Source organism: Prionailurus viverrinus, chromosome E3, assembly GCF_022837055.1.
Source record: "Prionailurus viverrinus isolate Anna chromosome E3, UM_Priviv_1.0, whole genome shotgun sequence".
Lineage (NCBI taxonomy): Eukaryota > Metazoa > Chordata > Mammalia > Carnivora > Felidae > Prionailurus > Prionailurus viverrinus.
In genome coordinates, this window is record NC_062576.1 from 8,776,811 (window position 1) to 8,792,296 (window position 15,486).

At 51.9% G+C, this 15,486-nt stretch overlaps 1 long non-coding RNA gene across 2 annotated transcripts; it reads right to left on the minus strand.

Moving 5' to 3' along the window:
• Nucleotides 1–1,904: 1,904 nt before the first annotated feature.
• On the minus strand, nucleotides 1,905–12,294 carry LOC125154511 (uncharacterized). Of its 2 annotated transcripts, none has more exons than XR_007147816.1 (3): nucleotides 12,170–12,294; nucleotides 7,614–7,787; nucleotides 1,905–2,874 (listed from the first exon to the last, which is right to left on the minus strand). It is a non-coding gene; the product is annotated as an uncharacterized LOC125154511 (long non-coding RNA). The 2 variants fall into 2 exon arrangements; XR_007147817.1 differs by lacking the exon at nucleotides 1,905–2,874 and adding an exon at nucleotides 7,143–7,508.
• Between the last annotated feature and the right edge of the window lie 3,192 nt (nucleotides 12,295–15,486).

Here is a 15,486-nt window from a genome sequence, read left to right on the forward strand (position 1 = left end):
TTAGGGCTTTGGCTAGCGCTTACACCCTCAGTTTTCCTAATTCTTGGACTGAAACTCAACCAGCTTTCCTGGGCCTCTAGCTTGCAAACGGCAGATCGTGGGACTTAACAGTCGCCATAATCACAGAAGCCGATCCCTTCCAGTGAATCTCTCTTTATCTCTCTGTGTATCTGGAGAACTCCCTCAGAGAGGTCACACAGGTCAGCCTGGGCAGCTAGAAGGGACCGATGTCAGTTAATGCCAGCCGGCAGAGGACTTGGCAGGTCACATGTCACATGGTGGGGCCGGGGCTCCCGGAGGTCACGGGGCAAGGTACATACGGCAGGACAGAGGGGGCATCCAGGCTTCCACCTCATGAATGCTCTTTTCAGGGCACCCTCGGGCTGGACCCGTGGCTTTGGGGGGAGGACACAGGTGCGGATGGCGGCAGTGTGGGGCGACAGAAGCCACACGCCAAGGCGTGTAGGTGGGAAAGGAAGCTGGCCCAGTGCCGTCCCCGTCCCCCCACTCTCCTCCCAAGCATCCAGCCGCACCTTCGTTTGAATTCGATCCCAGTGTTTGACCATTTGTTTACCTGCACGCTTAGTAACTACCCCGTCCGCCGGTGGACAGGAGTGAGAGTTCGACAAGTCTCCGGGCAACTGTTTTCCAAAAGGCTTATTGATTTTCTAATAACCACCCCTCCTTCAACTCGAGACTGGGGCAGCCAGTTTGGAGACCCGTGAGTTAAGGCTTCAAGGGTAAAATATGGAAGCTGGGCTCACACACCTGTCGGGGCCATAAGGTTCTCCGAGGCACCATTCCCCGAGAGCTGCCTTTGCTTCCTTCCTTCGTCCTGGCATGAGGACCTGCCCGGCCGTTGTCAGTGTCAGCCACCAGGTCCCTCCCAGGGTCCAAAACAAGCCTCCTCACTTGTCCCAGGGCTTGGCCAAGCCAGGGCCGAGTGCAAAGCTGAGATACAGGCTGTCCCGGGTGATGGTGTTGAAGCTCCGGTCGGCGCCAGCCGTCATGGCGAAGCTGAGCCTCCGTGCGGCTCTGGTGAGACTCAAGTTCTAGCGTCTTTCTTACATCAGGTCTGCAGATGCGCCCCATGCGTCCGTCCATTGCTTCACGTATCAGTTCGTTGCATTTAAGCAGTTACGTAAAAACGTAATTTGTCTTGGGGACTGGCTGGCTCGGTTGGTTGAGCGTCCGAGTTTGGCTCAGGTCATGATCTCACAGTTTGTGAGTTCGAGCCCCGCATCGGGCTCTGTGCTGACAGCTGGGAGCCTGGAGCCTGCTTCGGATTCTGTGTCTCCCTCTCTCTGCCCCTCCCCCACTCACACTGTTTCTCTCTCTCTCTCTCTCTCTCTCAAAAATAAATAAAAAACGTTAAAAAGGTTTTTAAATCTAGTAATAAAGCAGGGCGCCCGGGTGGCTCAGTCAATTAAGTGACCGACTCATTTCGGCTCAGGTCATGATCTCACAGTTCGTGAGTTCGAGCCCCGCATCAGGCTCTGCACTGACGGCTTGGGATTCTCTCTCTCTCCCTTGCTCTCTGCCCCTCCCCCACTGCTCGTTTGCACGCGTGCTCTCTCTCTCTCTCCCCCCCCCCAAAAATTAAATAAATAAATACACTTCAAATTTAGTGATACAGTAACTAACACTTTTATGGGTCGAATATTGTTGGATGCTGTTCCGACAAAGCAGGGAAAATTCCACCATCTGAACTTGCATGATCTCCCCGCACCCCAACACCCACACACACTGCCCCCGTGCCAGCATCTTTATTCTCTGAAGGAAAGGGTTTTTTGTTTTGTTTTTAGTTTGAACCCCCCCCCCCGCCCCCTCCCCCCGAGATTCGTCTCTGGCGAGTTTCCTTTGCTGTCTACCAAATGGTTTTGAAATAGTCATCATTTCTCTGAGATGCTAAAGATTGCTTTTACTTCTGAAGGCAATGAAAACATGTCTACAGTTTCACTTTGAAGCTCGTCGGGGAAGAAAAAAACCCCTATAACATTTAGCACGTGTAAAGGAATTCTCAATTCATGGGCCACCTGTGTGTCTGATAATCGTTTAATGCTGCTTCCCAAGTTTCAATAATCTTTGCAAGCCGCTCAAATCGCGGCAGATAAAGCCTGCTGATGCACGGCCCGATGTGACTGGAGCGAACCACTCCGTGTCCCCGATACTGCCTCGCTGCTCTGGTTACATGTGTTTTGGGCAATCGCCAGTCTTGTGACAGATGCATGGGTGGCGTGGAACAAGGAACGGAGCGTCGTGGAAGCGCGTCACAGGTTTTTGCGTTTTTCTGCAGAGGCCTTGGCATCACAGAGCACAACCGATGGGCACGCCAGCACTCCTGAACACCTCTGGTGCTCGCGCCCCACGGCGCGGCACCCCCACGTTTCCCACGTTTGCGTGGCGGATTTGATCGCCCGTGTTAGGAACCCCACTTTGATTTGCTGCAGGCAAATCTTTAGGGACCATATGTGAGTTGGCCCCGGTCATCTTTTTCGATACCAGCGAAGTCCAGGCACCTCTGTGACTGACCCCGCGATCGAGACCTTTCCCACCTACACTGCCGGGGCTCCTTCTCTGCCCGACCGGCGGTCTTGTCACATGTTAGCCAATCGGAGAACATCGATTTCATCTGCTGTGCCCTGGAACATTTCAGCTTTTATTTTTTTCCGGCGATTTCCTTTTGAATCTGCTGACTTCTTTAGGCACCGATGAATTCATGAGATAGAATGGCTGGCTTTCTCTCTCTCCCTCCAAATTGCCTTTATTCACGGATGAAATACACTTGTCACGACTTCTTCACGATAAACACTGTTTTCCAAGGGATAAAATACGTTTAACTCTGGATTTCTGGAATGTTCTGGTTGCCTCAAGCTGTTAGGAGTGAGCAGATAATAATTTGTTAGTGACAGTTTCACCGGGAAATCGATGTTTTCTCCCCCGTCCCTGCCCCAACTGCAATGATTTCAGGTGCATTTTACACCTTTCGTGTTTTCAGATTTTTCACGGAGATTTTTTTTTTTCTCCCCAAAGAGAAACTCCCTGGACTACGGGACTGATCCTCCTCTGCGGGTGCATTGTGTTGGCAAACCATCGGTACAAGAGATGAAGGGATCATGTTTTTTTTTTTTTTGTTTTTATTTTTAAAAATTTTTTTTTCAACGTTTATTTATTTTTGGGACAGAGAGAGACAGAGCATGAACGGGGGAGGGGCAGAGAGAGAGGGAGACACAGAATCGGAAACAGGCTCCAGGCTCTGAGCCATCAGCCCAGAGCCCGACTCGGGGCTCGAACTCACGGACGGCGAGATCGTGACCTGGCTGAAGTCGGACGCTTAACCGATTGCGCCACCCAGGCGCCCCGAGGGGATCATGTTTTACACCTCGTTTCCTACTGCCCCTTGCAAATCTGAACATTAGGAGTCCTCATAATTTCCAGACGGGCCTTAAACTCCTCATACATTAAAAATACATTTTGCGGTGGTTCCTGGGCGGCTCAGTCGGTTAAGTGTCCAGCTCTTGACGTAGGCTCAGGTCATGATCTCACAGTTCATGAGTTTGGGCCCCACATCGGGCTCTGTGCTGACAGCTCGGAGCTTGCTTGGGATTCTCTCTCCCTCTCTCTGCTTCTCCCCTCCCTCTCAAAATGAATAAATAAACTTTAAAAAATACATTTTGGGGCGCCTGGGTGGCTCACCTGGTTGAGCCTCCAACTCTTGATTTGGGCTCAGGTCACGATCTCACAGTCGTGGGACTGAGCCCCACGTCAGGCTCCACGCTCAGATTGCTTAAGATTCTCTCTCTCTCTGCCCATCTCCTCTGTTTGCACTTTCTCTCTTAAACAAAAAATTAGTTTATTCATCCCACATTTCAAACCATACTACTTTCTCCCTATACATTGGCATCATTTGTATACAGATTATTCGGTAATAAGGAAACACCAGGAGTGCTGGATTGCACCAGGTCGACTCAGCACAGAGCCCCACTCGGGCTCAAACTCACGAACCGCGAGATCACGACCGGAGCGCAAGTCAGCATCTTAACCAACTGAGCCACCCAGGCGCCCCTGATTCCCTGGCTCTTTGACTTTTCTGTCACATTTCCGATGGTTCAAGTAGTTTCTTCGCCCTCTGTCTTTGGGAGGTTGGGATGCCTCCGTTCATCCTCTGACTCCTTGGACCCTTCCGTGCCAGGCCTGCAGCTGGGCTCTGGGCACGTAGATGAACCACTCATCACGTCACAGCTGGGAAGCTCCTAGCACCCAGGGCAAGACAGGTATAGACAATTCTTTTTTTTTTTTAAGTTTATTTATTTATTTTGAGAGAGAGAGAGTGCAGGCAGAGAGAGAGAGAGAGAGAGAGAGAGAGAGAGAATCCCAAGCAGGCTCCGCACCACCCCGACTCGGGACTCGAACCCACAAACTGTGAGATCGTGACCTGAGCTGAAATCAAGAGTCGAACGCTTCAGCGACGAAGCCGTCCAGGCGCCCACAGATGTAGACGGTTCTCAACTGTTTTTCTCTGCAACCTTTCTTGAAACCAGTTGTGGGGGGGTTTCACCCCACACCAGCCGATTCTCTGACTTCGGCCTCCTACGATTCAGTTCAATTCTGATACTAACTCCCTGGAGTTACTAACCCAGCTCAAGGGCTCTGTCCCTCAAGACTGCCCCCCACTTCAGACGTCAGGCGCAAGTATTAGGCGCCCAAAGTGCCCACGCTTCTGTCTGACGTGGCTGCAAAGTCACAGGTTACTATGACCCCCTCCTTAGACTTGGCAATTTGTTAGAACGGCTCACAGAACTCAGGGAAACGCTATTACCAGTTTACTCTAAACAATATTACAAAGGGTACAAACGAGCAGCCAAATGAAGAGGCACATAGGGCGAGGGGGTATGGGGTGGGGGGAGGGGTGGAGCTTCTACACCCCCTCCAGGTGCGCCACCCCCTAGCACCTGGTTATGGTCACCAACCTAGAAGCACCCTGAACGTGGCCGTTTAGGAGAGTTTTCTGGAGATTCTATTATCCCAGGCATGATTGGTTAAGTCATTGGCCGTTGGTGATTAATTCAATCCCCAGCCCCTCTCCCTTCCCAGGTCAGGGGGTGGGGGGAATGAAAGTCCCAACCAACCTGATTCTGGCCCGCAGAGCTCCCGCAAATGGGTGTGTGCGGCAGGTGGGGAAGGGGTCTTTCTCAGGAGCTCGGGTCACCTTCGAGGAGGATCCTTCACATGCAGAGAGGATCCTAATCACATAGTTGGTTCTCCCGGCAAGCAGCCATTCTCAAGCATCAAGGGGCCTACCAAAGGTCACCTCATTAGCAGAAACTGGATGGATGAAAGGGGCTCAAAAAAAGACGGGTGGGTGTGCCCGGGTGGCTCAGTCGGTTAGGTGTCCGGCTTCGGCTCAGGTCATGATCTCACGGTTTGTGGGTTCGAGCCCCACGTCAGGCTCTGTGCGGGCAGCTCGGAGCCTGGAGCCTGTTTCAGATTCTGTGTCTCCCTCTCTCTTTGCCTCTCCCCTGCTCACACTCTGTCTTTCTGTCTCAAAAATAAATAAATGTAAAAAAAGAAAGAAAGAAAGAAAGAAAGAAAGGGACTCGTTACGGATAAGAGAAGGTGTTCCTATCTCCCCTCCCATGCCCCCCCCACCCCAGGAAATTCCAAGGGTTTTAGAAGCCCTGTGTCAGGAACTGGGAACAGAGCCAAATATATACAGGCGACCTCTGAACAATGTATGGGTTAGGGGCACTGACTCCTTGCACAATTATCCGCGTAGAACTTTTGGCTCCCCCAAAACTTAACTAATAGCCTACTGTTGAGAAGAAGCCTTACCGATAACATAAATAGTTGATAAACACATATTTTTGTATTTATATGTATCATATGCTGTATTCTTACAATAAAGTAAGCGAGAGAAAGGAAAATTTTACTTAGAAAATCATATGGAAGGGGCGCCTGGGTGGTTCAGTCGGTTATAATCATGATCGTGATCTCACGGTTTGTGAGTTCAAGCCCTGCATCAGGCTTTGTGCTGACAGCTCAGAGCCTGGAGCCTGCTTGGGATTCTGTGTCTCCCTCTCTCTCTGCCCCTCCCCTGCTCGTGCTCTGTCTCTCTCAAAAATAAACACTAAAAAAATTTTTTTTAACTAAAAAAAGAAAAAGAAAATCATACAGAAGAGGGGCGCCTGGGTGGCTCAGTCGGTTAAGCGTCTGACTCTTGGTTTGAGCTCAGGTCACGATCTCGAGGCTCGTGAGTTCAAGCCCCACAGCGGGCTCTGTGCTGACCACACGGAACCTGCTTGGGATTCTTTCTCTCCTCCTCTCTCTCCACCTCTCCCATTCAAGCTTGTGCTCTCTCTTTCTCTCTCAAAATAAATAAATAAACTAAAAAAAAAAAAAAAAAGACAATCCTACAAAAGAGAAAATACAGGTACAGTACAGTCCTGTATTTATTAAAAAAAAAAAAAAAATCCGTGCATAAGCGGACCCGTGCAGTTCAAACCTGTGTGGTTCCGAGATCACCTGTACTTGTCACTGTGTCACAAGATAATGTGGTAACTGCGGAAGACAGGTGGGCCATTTCTTCTGGCTGCAGTGTGGCAGGAGGAATGAGTCAGTTTCCCAGAAGTGACCGTGGCCACCCCAGAATCCCCACCAACACACCCGGAACCACACAACCGAAGTAAAAGGAAGGTGCAAATTCAGTTTCAAGGTGAAGTTCCTAATCTGTCCACCCAACCTGATTTTGGCACTCAGAGCTCCCCCAAGCAGAAACGGGTGTGCGCGGCGGGTGAGGAAGGGGTCTTCCTCGGGACCTCTGGCCACCTTTGCGGGGAGGCAGGCTGTCAACTGGCACCAGTGCAGAGAGGACCCCCGGCCCCCTTGCCCCCAAGCTTTGTTGGCTCCGTGACGGGGACATATAACAAGGACGGCCCGGGCCCCAGCTGGGACACACGGCGGCAGGGTCTCCGGGCACGGGACCTAGCTGTCTGCGCCTAGGCCACCTGCCTGAGCCCAGATCCTACGGACCCAAGTGTGAGAAAAGGAAGGTGCCATTCCCCGGGGAGCCACACCCCCTAGTCCCGCATTTCGGGGCCGCGATGCTGAGCTCAGCGATCCCGATGGCCGCCTCGGAATGGCGAAGACGGCTCGGTTGTGACCTTGGGCGCCGGCCAGTGGCCTCGCCAGGGAGAGTGTTCCTTGTGGGGCCAGGCTCACCTCCACTCGAGTCAATCCACAGGGAGGGAGGAAAGCAAACCCAGCGTCTGGATTCTGCGGGCGGTTGGGTGCCTCATCCACTTCCTTCTCCATTTACCGTGCTCCTAGCCTGCTCCTCCCCCCGGTCCTCCCCACACTGCCTGGGGATCCTCACCTTCCTTTCCTAGGCTCCTCTGCCTCCAGCCTCTGCCCCTCCGGTCCATACGCCACACTGCTGCCTGGGCAGTGGTCCGTAATGCAAATTGCTATCACATCTCTCCCATCTCAGTCCTTAAATGACTCCCCACTGCCTGCAGGGAGACGTCCAAACTCATCAGCCCAGCGTCTGGGACCTCTCAAAATTCTGAAAAACTTTCCTTGTCCCTGCTCCCATTTATACCCCACCCCCTACCCACCAGCCTCTCGACGTTTCACGTTTCGGCATCGCCTGTGTAGGGCGGAATAGTAGCGAGGACCTTGGCTCTGGAGTCCAGCCGCGGGGCTGCGGATCCTGGCGATGTCAAGTACAGGTCTTTCGGTGCGTGAATTTGAGCAAGTTGCTGAACTTCACTCCACCTGGACGGCCATACCTGAAAAGTGAGGATAATAACGATTCCTACCTCATGGGGTTGCAGCAAGGGCACAAATATCTAACAAATATCCACTATTTGCTAGTGGGAGCTTGGCTCCCACTGCCGTTTCCACCCACATGCCTTCCAGGATGCTCACTTTGTGAACTCCTATTCATCCTTCAAAACAAAACGCAGCTTCGGGGCGCCTGGGTGGCTCCGTCAGTTGAGCGTCCGACTTCGGCTCAGGTCACGATCTCACGGTTCGTGAGTTCGAGCCCCACCTCGGGCTCTGTACTGACAGCTCGGAGCCTGGAGCCCGCTTCGGATTCTGTGTCTCCCTTTCTCTCTGCCCCTCCTCTGCTCGCACTCTATCTGTCTGTCTGTCTCTCTCCAAAAAATAAATAAACGTTAAAAAAAAAGTAAAAGAAAATAAAAAAACCAAATGTAGTTTCAAAGTCCAGCTGTGACCCCTCTAGGACAGATACTCCCTCTTCTGTGTTTCGAGCACCTCTTGGGCTCCCCTGCATCCCAGCAAATGTCACAGTGAGCCCTGGGTCTCTGCTTATCTGCCTCCCCAACTAACTGGTTGTATTTACCCTTCCCCAGAGCCCACAGGGCCAGTTTGATGAACAAATGAATAAACTTTCTGAAATGGCGAAGGGAAGAGATTTTCACCCGGTGTCGTCTTTGAGAATGAACACTAAAGACCACATTATAAAGGAAAAGCCTGAACTCTATCTATGAAGTGTTTTGTTTTGTTTTTTAATGTCTTTTTTAAAAAATTTTTATTTATTTTGAGAGAGAGAGAGAATGAGCCCGGGAGGGTCAAAGAGAGAGGGAGAGAGAGAGAGAATCCCAAGCAGGCTCTGCACTGTCAGGGCAGAACCCGGTGCAGGGCTCAAACTCACGAACCATGAGGGTATGACCTGAGCTGAAACCAATAGTCGGACACTTAATTAACTGAGCCACTCAGGTGCCCCTGTGCAGTCTTTATTAAAGCCATAAAAGACTGGTCATGTTTCCCCTTTCAAAAAGAAAAAATGTGAATAAAATAAAAATAAAAGGTTGGGAAACATACATACCAGAGAGATAATAAAATAGAAAAAAACCCTTTTTTGTTTAATTAGTCATTACGACCAGGTATCTATGGAAACAGATGAATATTCACATTCCAGGTAGACAAGCATCTATTCATTTAACGATGCGTAAACAACAGGAAAGTTGGGGCCTCAGAAATTAACACTGGTCCCTTCAGTAAGTGTTTCTTGACTGTGAAGGATATGATAAGAAAACAAGATTCAATCCCTGCCTTCAAAGGCACCATAGGTTGGTGGCTCAGTCAGTTAAGCGTCCGACTTCGGTTCAGGTCATGGTCTCACAGTTCTTGAGTTCCAGCCCCGCGTCGGGCTCTGTGCTGACAGCTCAGAGCCTGGAGCCTGCTTCGGATTCTGTGTCTCCTCTCTCTGCCCCTCTCTTGGTCTCTCTTTCTCTCTCTCAAAAATAAATAAACACTAAAAAAAAAAAAAAAAAAAAAAAAAGGCACCGTAGGTCAACAGTCAAATCCAGCCCACCTTGTTCTGATGGGAAAGAGTGTGGGGTCAAGGGAGGGTATACCACAGCGTGTTGGCACACGAGTGGGAAAGACCTATGTAAGAGCAAAGGCCTTGAGAACGTTGGCTGCAGGTGATGGATATCAACAGCAAAAGGGAACTTTTGGAGGTTATAGAAAGTTCTAGAACTCAAAGGGAGAAAGTTCTAGAACCTGATGGGGGTGATGGTTACATGAGGGTGTACAAGTAGCAAAATGAACTTAAAATGGGTACATTTTATTGTATGAAACGTACACCTTTAAAAAAAAAAAAAAACCCCAGGAGAAGAAGAGAATGATGGTAGTGTTTGTCAGTGCCCCGGGGAATATAGGATAAGGGGCAGGGGAGGGTGTGGAAGGGAAGATTCTGAACCCTGTCTTTGATATGTTGCATTTCAAATGTCTGTGGTTTTCTGCTCAAAGAGGGGTCCCTATACCTGCAGCTTGAGTGACAGATTCTCTCCTGGACCAAAGTTTATTCGGACTCTCCTAACTCTTTTTCAACTAGGCCTTCACTTTTAGCCTGCCATGTTTGTTTCTGCATTGTCCAATTTTTTTAATGCTTTATTTATTTTTGAGAGAGAGAGAGGGAGAGAATGAGTGGCAAAGGGGCAGAGACAGAAGGAGACACGGAATCCGGAGCAGGCTCCGGCCTCCGAGCTGTCAGCACAGAGCCCGACGCGGGGCTCGAACTCACGAACCGCGAGATCACGACCCGAGCCGAAGTTGAACGCTGAACTGACTGAGCCATCCGGGCGCTGTTCAGTTTTAACAAGAATCCTGCCGAGTCAGTTTAACCAGAATCCCCCATTCTCCATATCTGATCACCCTCGGCATCTGACTAAATTCCTCACCCCCTTCCGCCCTCCCCCGGGATGGTGACACCCTGGCCTGCCTTTGGCAAGAATCCTGTTAGGGTCAGTTTAGCCACAATTCCCCTTACCCCTGGTGCTTCCCGTGAGTAATTTTCTATCACAAACCCCACCCTGCTTCTTGGCTCTGGGTCCCCGCTTCTCATTGTCATCGGAGGTGACCCAAACCTCCCTCCCCGACTGCAAGACCCCATTGCGGTGGTCCCAAGACCTAGCGTGACAGTCCATTGCCTCCCCTTGAATAAAGCCTTGCTAACCAGCTTTAACAAGTGTCATTGGATAATGTTTTCATCAGACGGCAGCCTGGCCCAAAGGGCGAAAGGAGAGTAAGAAGTCCAGGGGCCCCGATTTGGGTCCTGGGTCATTCTCCTAGTGAAAACCAACCAGGCCACAGGATCATCAAATTCACCAAGGGCTCTCCACATGCACGGTCTTACTTGAGTCTGGCTTAAACCTACAGGCAGAGCCCAGCAAGTTCAGAATGAGCTGTTTCTCAGCTTTCTAGAAGAAGCTTCAGCTCAGAGAGCAGGGGACTTCCCCCTAAAGGCCCCGTCCAGGTGGCCTGACACTTGGCCGCCAAAGGCCCCCTCGTTAGAGCCGAGAGGCTGGGCTCGGGGGTCTTCTCTGGCAACTTACGAGAACACCCCGGGAGGAGGTGGCCGGCCCCCAAGGAGAGGGCCTCCTTGGAATAAGTCCTCGCTTGCCCTGGTGCCTCGCTACGGGCTGGCTGGTTTTCAAGGACTATCAGGCCAGCTCCCCGCAACGCCCACCCAGACAGAGAGGTCTCTCGGGTAACAAGCCCGATCTGAGCAAACTGCACGGATAGCTGTGCCTGTCACCTGGACAGGTAGAGTTTTACCTGGCCACCAGTGCCCGCAGCAACTGAAACCGGGCAGAGCAAGGGGGTTAGAGTCTAAGGGGCCACAGGCCATCTCTCTGCCACTGCTAAGCCCCTTCTGTGTGGGCCGTCTCCCAACTCTCCACTCCACCCTTATCCCCACACCGTGGGCCCGTTTTCTGGTTGCCAGATTTCAAGGTCACGCATGTTAGAACCCAACCCTTGGAGCTCAGGCCGATCCTTCGTTATGCAGAGAGAGAAATAGAGCCCAGGGAGGGAAAAAATGTTATCTGTGTCACATAGCAAGCCGGGGGCAGGGCCAGCTCAACATCGATCGAAGCTTGCCCTTTTCAGGGCTTTGGTCTGCTTGTGTGCCCCAACATGGGCATAGCCAGAGCCTTGTCCTGCCTCAGGGCCCTTGCACCTGCTGTCCCTCTGTCTGGGAGACTCGTCCTCTCAACATCCCCAGGGCTTATCTTCTTAGGACAAGCAGGTCTCTGCTTACCAGTCAGCTCTTCAGAGGCCCTCCCTGCACACCCCGTTTGTAAAGCAGCACCCCTCAGTTCTTCACAGCTCTGAACATTCCCAGATATTCTGTTCTTTATTAATTGTTTTCTTTTGTTTACTCTCTGTCTTCCCGGGCCTGAATATAAGAGCCAGAGTGGCGGGGACTCTGTTTTGTTAATTACTGCATCCCCAGTGCCCAGACAGTCCTTGGCATTTAAGAGGTGCCCGTGAAATGAATGGATTGGACCGATGCTATCAGGGTCTCGGGGCAGTGAGGAATTTTCTCACTGGATGCCTGTGAGCACATCCTGATTTCCACCGTCCAGCCCCTGGTGTGGTTGGCCTTATGCCGCTATGCTGGGGGGGGGGGGTTGCATGAGGAAGATGGGGGCTTCCTCTTCATCTAGCCCTTCCCTGCCCAATCCTTCCCTTCCTCATGCCTCCCTAGCCCCCAGCACTACCGCCATCCCCTGGGCCCTTTCCCTCCTCTGAGAATGGTCTCTCCCGTCCCCCCACCCCGGCCTCCCCCCTGCCCCCCGGAAATGGCAGACAGTTTGTAATTCTGTCTCGCAGCCTAGCTCAGCCTCATACCCACCTGTGGAGGCGGACACAATTACGCTCAGAATCCAAGACCCAGAAAGGTTAAGTAACTTCCCTGAGGCCACACAGCTAGTAAAGGAGCTCAGCGGAGACTCAAAACCTAACTCTCCTGAACCTGAGCTCTGCGGTCTGTCCTCCGGGGTCCGGCAGGGAAGGAAAAACTGCCAACACTGCATCGCCACCGGGGTAAGAGACAGGGGAGCGCCTAGCAAGGAGTTGGCGCTCCGTGAGGACCTGAGAACCCAGACAGGGCTCTGCTGCTGGAGTCTGTTGTCTTGGAATGTTGTCTGACAGGTCAGGCAACACTTTTCCGTCCTTTCTTTTAGAACACCCACCAGGAGCATGAGGGACCCAGGGAAGTACTTACTGGGCAGGAGGCTGGGAGCTCACACCGGGAGGGCTGCTGTCCTGGGCCCTTCGGGGCCACCCCGGCTGATAGTGTCAGACAACTGATTACCCCATCACATTTCCCAGCAGCTCCCGTGGGGAAAAATGCTCTTCCTTACATTGAACTGAAACCCTGCTTCCTGGAAGCTCTGCCTGTGGGCCCTTTGTGACCTCAAAGAACCATCTTTCTTTCAGGGGAGGGAGGGTCTCCGGCCCCACCAAGTTTTCCCCCCAGGAAAATGATTGTGGGCTCCCTTACTGTTCCACACACGACAGAGCTCCCTCATCGGCCTGCTTCTTCTTTCAAAGCACTCAGTTCTGGAGAACAGAACAGTCACCTCCCTTTTTATGGGATACTAGGCCTCTAGTAATGCAGCCCAAATTCCCATTTGCGCTTCAGGCGGCCATCTCCTAAACCATGAAAGGTGTGAGCTGAGTTTGAGGAACGACAGGATAGTAATCCAGTATCCGACACAGTGGTGACTGGAAGTCACCCTCAAACGTACACAGAAAATAGAGAGCGTGGTATGGCCAAAGCTGTGGAGTCAAAAACAATCATGGCCTGTTTGGAGACAAAATGGGTCTGGCTGAGCCAAGGGTTCATGATGGGAGACCCAGGCTGAACTGGGGAGTTGGGACAGCTCATGCAAAGCCTTGAATGACAGGTTCAGAGCTTTGGATTCCTTGCAGGCCTAGAGAAATGACTGAAGGTTTGTGAGCTGGCCCTTGATTCAGAAAGTTTAGGGGGTGGACCGGGGATGGGGAGGGGAGGAAGGGAACCCACACTGGTTGGCCACCCTGCCATCCGAGTGGGAGGTGAGAAATTACAGAATGTCACCCAGAGAAGGTAATAAATGATGATTTGCATCTCCCATCATCCGCGGGTAAGAAAGCAGGGCCCAGAGAGGGAAAGTGATTTGGCCAAGGTCACACAGCTATCAAGGAACAGAGCCTGGGCCAGACTTGATTTTGTTATTATTTTTTCACTTCTAACAAGATGTCTTTCTATGACACCGAGTCCTCTCAGGGGGCGACTCGGATCTCGGTACCTGGCAGGTGCTGAAAAATAAACGTGGGCTCGGTGTGATGTGTCACCTGGCTTGGGTTGGTGGTGAAAAGGAGGCATTACGGAATGGGCAGCAATGAGAAGAGCTCGGGACAGGGTTCCACTCGTCCGATACAGGGTGAGCTCATTCCAGAGATTCTCTTTCAAGGATCAACGTGCTGGGAACCCCTACAGATCCAAATGACTTCAGAGACCTCCCTGGTCCCCAAGGCCAGGGTGTGGGCACACAAGGGACAGCCGCCTGACCTCTTCCGGAGGCAGGCACCACACAAATCCCTGGAGTACCTGCAGAGGGAGGCCCCAGGACACCCGCGATCCTCCCTCCAAAGGTGGGCGACCCAGCTCGGGAGAACGGACTTCTCAGCCCCCTGCCAGCTAGACCCAGTGGGCTCTCGGGGCGACTTGAGCTAATCGTTTACCCTCTTTGTGTCTTGGCTTTCTCATCTGCGAAATGGGGATGATGATACTTACCTACCTCATCGCTGAGTTATGGGAATTAATTAATGTTTATAAAGGACCTGGAGGTCCACAGATGAAAGGCGCTATAGAACTACAAAGTATCATTACTGTAATTACATTACACTATTATATCTCAGGCCAAGGGCTTTCTGCAGCTGCACTTATTACTGAGAATGGGCGATGGGGTGCAGATAAAACCCAATCTCCCCCAACCATCGCTCCAAACCCCAACCAAACTGCATCCAGATCTAAATTCCGGGAGATTCCATCAAGCTTGGAAAACATGACAAGCGTCTCCAGCCTCAGAACTGCCCCAGGGCCAGAGAGACAATGAGAAAGATTGTCTCCTGAGTCTCCTCCTGAGAGCAACCGTTTTTTTGGAGGGGAGGGTGGTCTTAGGAGATCAAGGGATCTTGTGAATTCATACAGACACTGCTCCCCACTGCATAGACCCTGAGTCATCTGGCCACGCTCTCTCTTTCTGGGGCCCCTCTCTGGGTTAAACTGGGACCCCTTGTGGGATCCCTTCCCACAGTTTTCCTGGCCCCAAGTCAGACCCCACTTCCAGACCAAAAAAAAAAAAAAAAAAAAAAAAAAAGGCGGCTGCCCACATTTATTGAACGTCCAGCAATTCCTGCGTTCAGCCATCATCACCCATTTCTCAATTCCCCAGCCTGGCCAGGTAGGCGAAAGCTAGATCAGAAAGAAATATAATTACCTTTTTATGAGCTTATGACATGGTTGCACCCTCCCCGGCTGCCAGCTTGCCCAGTCACTCACAAATGATGATATACATACTATAAATTATATCATTATCGACCTATAATTACAGGCAACATATATACGAATCCCCCTGAAGGGACTGAGGCTCCGAGATTACGTCCCTTCGCCCCTCGATCCCCTGGGAAAAAGCCCACTGCCAAAGAGGGGAGTTAACCTATTTCCAAATCTCAGGGACGCTCAGTTAAAACAACAGAGACGCCCCCTGCCATGTTCATGCGCACACCCCCGGGCTTCCCCAGAACATATCAGCTCTCCCCACGGAAGGCACCAAGCCTGAGATGTTGGCGTGAACAAATCTGGACATGTGAGGGCAAACTCTCAGGGGGAGACTGAGAACAGAAGCGCCCTGGCATGGAGCTCCAGGGGGAAGGGCTGGTATCCAGTCGGCAGGCGCAGACCCTGGGACACTCCAGCCGGGTGACCGGGAGCCCTGTGGCTCCCCTCGGGCACCCTCGGAGGACACCCTCAAGGACACCTCTGCCTCCCAGGACCCTCTCTTCCTTGCTTGCTTCCTTCTGTGGGCCTCCGGGGCCAGCCTCTGGGGAGAGTCACATAAAGGGCACAGGTCTGTCCTGAGGGAGCTCAGAGGGAGAGGTCCGTGGCCAAAGGAGGGCCTG